The sequence below is a fragment of the Myxocyprinus asiaticus genome, chromosome 4 (assembly GCF_019703515.2).
Source record: "Myxocyprinus asiaticus isolate MX2 ecotype Aquarium Trade chromosome 4, UBuf_Myxa_2, whole genome shotgun sequence".
NCBI lineage: Eukaryota > Metazoa > Chordata > Actinopteri > Cypriniformes > Catostomidae > Myxocyprinus > Myxocyprinus asiaticus.
In genome coordinates, this window is record NC_059347.1 from 19,583,708 (window position 1) to 19,589,738 (window position 6,031).

A 6,031-nucleotide genomic window follows, 5' to 3' on the forward strand; every position below is an offset into this window, starting at 1 on the left:
TTCCTCTCATTCTGAGACTGCTTTCTAGGATAAGGACTGTTGAGACTTCTAAAACCATTCAGACAGTATCCCCTCTGGGACAGTAACATGAGCTGTGAAGAAATACCTTGAGGTTTTCCTTGCCAGAAAGTGGGGATGAGATTGGTAGGTTGTAGTTGCTGGCTAATGGCTTGTGTCATTGTAATTTAGTGGATTGTATGACATGGAGGAATTAAGATCAAATGACAATGTCGGGTCAGCACTTCTGGGGACACTTTCAAATCACAGATTTTTTTGCTTGAGGCAGCTTTGCATGATCTCATATACTACATAATGTACATTTTGTAAGAATAACTATAGAATGTTGGATTTGTTTAGGAATGCAAGGGCTCCAGACAGATTGAGAACATTAAGAGAGGGGTGGGGGCTGGGGGTGGGTGGGGAGAGGGTTTGGCGGGTGGGAACGAGAGAGCAGTTATTAGGTCAGTGATTGGTACTAAAGTCCCAGTCCAATAACACATTGATTTATGCCCAGTCTGATGCACTTAGGAATTACGAGGACTTATATGATCTGACAGCATGTACAACACACCACTGGGCAACTGGTGCTAGTATATGTGAATTCCATAGATGTTTTTAGCTGAATGTTTTAAAGTAAACACATGCCTGTATATAATATGTGACTTACTCCATCATTCTGAGTGACTTTGACCCAAAAACATTTTTTTGAGCTTTTTCCCCTAAGTAGCGCATTAAACACAAAACTTGTTTCTGGATCAAAATGACTCAAAATGATGAAGCAGTTCACATATTAGCATTTGTTTGGGTGACGTTTTTTCAAATGTTATGACCTCTTTTTATGTTAGTTATGAAGTTTCTTTTTCCAAGGGATTCACAAATGTCACAAACACACAAAAGTCATGTGATCACAGTGATCATGTCATAATTGTTGGTCTTTTGAGATGCTTTAATGTCAAGCAGTGGGTGGGTAGTGGGGTGTATGATGGTAAAAGGGAAGCATAAAAGCAATCCTCAGCAACATTAGAAGATCTGCTGTGACTGTCACACTTGCATTATGACAACTGTGTCCCGCATTGAATGATCATTCTATTACAAGGAAAATGTGTACAGAGAGAGACACTTCATCATAAATAAAAGATGTGTGATTGAGGACAGTCACAAGGAGTCAAATCTGACTCAGTCACTTTCACACTAAGCATTTTTGCACTTCCGTAATTTCAAAATGTGAGATAGATAATATATTTTTGACCTTATTAAGTGCTGTGGTTAACAAGAAAAGGAATGCTAGAAAAGAACATAATGACTTACCTTTATAATGTTTTATTACCCATGTGCAGTTCATTCATATACGTAGATCAGTTTTGAATCCATGCCTTTGGTAAAGACAAAAGCTGTGTCCCAAACGACACTATACACTGTGCACTTACAAAATATACAATGCACTCAGCCATGTAGTTTATGAATTTTCAAAGTGTAGTATTGTCCCAAATGGAACACATAACTTTTTTTTTACAACACGGAAGCGTTTGCCATTTAACAGCTGACGGAAGTGACGTTTCAAGTGCATGTCATGTGTTGGCACTTGCTTTAGATACACTTGTATCTTAAACAACGTCAATATTCACACAGTGTGGTGTGATGGTAAAGCATTCAACTCACCTTTGTAAGGTCCTGTCTCCACTGAAGTTTTGCTAGCTTCTACATTCTTCGTTATTTACAACTGTTTTGTCAGACGAGCAGCGTAGCCAGGTAACTCTGCTCCTTCCACTATGTATGGGAAACCATGTGCGCTGAGTGCATGAAGTGTCCAACATTCCAAACTCCTTTTTGATGGTTGAAAAAGTGCATCATCCGGGTACTTATAGTACACTTCTTTTTGCTGCATTTTCAGTGTTAACATACTACTCGCACTACTTACACTACAAAATGGCGTAGAATAGTGCAGAAGTGTGTGGTTTGGGTTGCACTTACAGAAGAATCAGGTGTAGTAGGCTACAAATGTATTTTCAATAGTTTTAAAACTTGAATAATCTTGAAACGTTATAAAAGCTACTCTTTAACCATAACTTCTTTAGTTTTTGTCTTTAGTGGAAATGAGCCAAGAGAATAATCCAAAATTATGTGAAAAACCTGGTAAGCAGCTCTGAAAATATTATGCAGATACAGTACAGTATAATGAAAAATTGTTGCAATTGTTTTCCAAAGTGACCGACCAACCCACATTAAGTATATATATATATATATATATATATATATATATATATATATATATATATATATATATATATGACAATACAGACATTGGTTATTTTTATGCTTAGGTTTCCAATAGCTGGTATGCAGAGCCAATTTTTAATTGTTTTATTTCTGCTTTTTGACACTGAGATAACAAAATTATTATTATACCAAAACAAACAAAACATGTTCAGTTGCAAAGACTGCAGAAGGCCCTGCAATTGATGTTCACATTCACTGCAAATGAATACAATTAAAATTATTTTAGAATCTTGACAAACTATAAAGCTGCATTTACATCATCAGCCCCAACAGTTGCCATTGCTGATTTGTGTCGATCTGTCTCATGACAAGTCATAATAATTTGTATGAGATGGTGAAATCGTAAGTAATTGTACAAGATGACCGTACAAAAACGTATTATTTTACTCCAAAAATAAACAAATCAAAGTCTAAGCCCTTACCCAAATCCTAAACCTAAAAAGCAAATACCAGGCACATGAAAGATTTTAGACCGATTTCTCTTACATCTTTATTAATGAAGTGTTTTGAAAGAACTATTAAACCCTTGATCATAAAGTGCACTAGTCAGTTACTTGATCCGCTAGAGTTCTCTTATAGGAGTAATAGGAGTGTGGAAGATGCCACTCTTATACTCCTGAATTTCATATATAAACATGTAGATACAGGTAAGACACATGCCCGTTTATTATTTACAGATTTTACGTCAGCTTTTAATATCATCCAACCACATATTTTAGCTGAAAGATTGTTGTCTGAATTTGATATTCCTAAGAGTTTAGTGGGTTGGATTTGAGATTTTTTGACCAAAAGATCTCAAAGAGTATGAGTTAATGGAGAATATTCCCGGGAGCTTTACTCCTCAGGGTTGCCCTGAAGGTTGTATTCTTTCACTATTCAGGTAGGCATATTATTAAATATGCTGATGATACAGTGGTTCTCAGTCTTTTGAAATGGGGTGAAATGGATTATGGACCCATTTTAAATTATTTTCTGGACTGGTGTGAGAGATCCTTTTTACAAATTAATGTTGATAAAACTAAAGACATGTTGATGGATCTTCACAGAAATGTTGATGCTCCAACAAAATTAATTATTGATTGTAAAGAGGTTGAGATGGTCAGTTCATACAAGTATCTTGGTACAATAATAAATGATAAGTTACAATGGGTGGAAAACACAAACCTTATTGTCTCAAAAGCACAAAAGAGGTTATATTTACTTCGGAAGCTTAAATCCTTTGATGTGGATAGATCTGTACTTATAATGTTTTACAAATCTTTTATTGAATCTGTTTTAACCTTTGCTATGATTTGTTGATTTTATGGATTAAATGTTAAAAGTAGATCACAGCTGCAGAGAATTGTTAATATGGGGTCAAGTATTACAGGCAAAGTACAGTTGCGGCTGTCTGTTTTATGTGAGAAAAATGTTCTTAGTAAGGCTTTGAGTATTTTGGATGATTCTTCACATATTTTAAATTCAGAGTTTGAACTCCTCCCTTCAGGAAGGCGATATAGAGTGCCTAAGTGTAGGACTGTAAGAACCTCTATATTTTTCATTTCTAAGGCAGTTATGGTTGTGAACACATACATGAAGCATGAAGAGGCAGATGTGTTAAATATAGATGGTGGACAGTGTATTGTAAATATGTAAATAAGTGAGAAGCAGATGTGCATATGTACAGATATGTAGACATGTATTTATCTCCCTTTGGCTATGTGTTTAATGTCATATGTTAGTTCTGTGTTACTTTCTGTATATTTATGTCTTGTGATTGTTGGTAAATGTTGTTTGATGCTGCACAAATTGCCCTACAAAGGGACAACAAAGATTACTACTACTATTCTACAAGTTCAAAGAACCTATCAGCTTGTGCCATGTAGAGTTTCGTGGCAGAACTTTAGTCATTTATACAAAAAGATAATACCGCCCCAAACTCATACTATTGGTCAAGCCAATTTGCTGGACTGGCCGCTCAAACAAACAGAGGAATGTTCTGATAGTGCCACAGAACCACAGTGTTACGATTTTAGGTGAAATCAACCTACAAATAGTTGGCTCTGTATATCACATAAGCTGGGATAGGAGAAATAATTTTAACATGATAAAATTACTCATATCAGCTTTAAGATACAGAATTTTGAAATCTGTACAGTCACATGCAAATTACAACAATTTAGATCAGATACTTACAACTTCAATTTTAGCAGTGATTATCATCCTGATTGGGTGCTTGTGATGCAAAAGAAAATTGTGGTTTATTTTGAGCATCTATTCTTAAACTGAGAATATGCCATCAAGGCATATTTTCTAAAGCTCTCTTTTACTGAAGTTCTACTGGAAGTATTTAGTCAGTCTTTTCATTTGAGCTGAAGGCATATAGTCAAGCCTCTTGCAAACCCAGCATTTACATCTCAACTGAATGCCATTGCTCTTATATCATTCTGAACATCACAAGTAGTTTTCTTTCATAGATATGTATACATTAGAGAGACCAGACATTACCAACAATCCCATTGAGATCCACTGGTAATTACTTCCTGTATCAACAGCCTCAGGCCCAGTTCAAGCTAATACAAAACAGTGAACAAGCAGCCTCTGATTATTACGAAACAGCGAGACATACATAAGAGCTTTCACCATATGCATGCAATTTCTTCTGTTTTTCATTTAGAAATAAAGAACCCGTTGGAAAGAAAAGTCACAAATGATTATTTCTTTTTTCTTTTTAAAGAGTTTTTTCTCCTAGAAAGCAATCAGATTAAATAGAGAGCAAATGGAATCTTGTGCTGAAGTCTCCTGTTTCTCTTTTTTTTTCTGAGACAAAGACCCATAGAAATCTCAAATATGTGTCTCCTGTAAAGTTTCAGAAGAATCTCAACGTCTCAAACTGTGCTCAGATTTGCAGTCTACAATCAAATGTCAGCTATTTCAAATATTTCAATAGTCCCAAACATTTCTCAACAAATTCTTTCATAACCAAATTGTCTGGTCTGTCTGTTTATAGCTTAACAGTTTATCTGTATCTACTCTACATCCACAATGATCCAATTTCTATGTAGTATTTTCTTTTTTTTTTCTTTTTTTTTTTGTCGCTTTCCAGTCTTTTGCTTCTTGTCTAGTTTTTTAGCAGAAACATCTTTTTGAAGCTGATACTTATAAAGAGTATCCTGTGAATAATAAAAAATAAATAAATAAAAAAAAAATGAAAAGAAAGAAACAGAGAAAAAAGAAAAAATCACTTTCAAATAAAAAAGATTTCTTTCAAATTACATAGTACCACAATAATCCATAAATGATTATCATAAAATAGCACAAAAAAGACTTTAACATTCATTATGCATGTTTCATGCTATTGCATTGTACTTTCAAACACACAGTGCAAGGGCTGGTGCTGTAAAAGGGGTTATGGTATGCAGGCCCCTCTCTGCGGTAAAGAGGCCTACAGAATTGCATAACGCTCAGTGAACCTATTATGAACCCTACACAGAAATTACCTCAGAGAACAGATGCCTGACTTCTGCATGATCCCTCATGATAAGAGTCTCTTTAATGTAACAGAAACTACTGTAAATGACAGTGTACTTACACATAATGAATCGTACAACTCAGTCATGTAGTATGTTCTACCTTCAGCAACTCAGCATGCCCTGGAGAAAATGCCCCTGTTTCATGTTTCAGACATCACTTCCTCAGTAGTCCAATACCATCAAACTCATCCAGAAATCCTGTTTTCTTGGCCCTCTTAATCATGCAACAGAGAACTCATGCA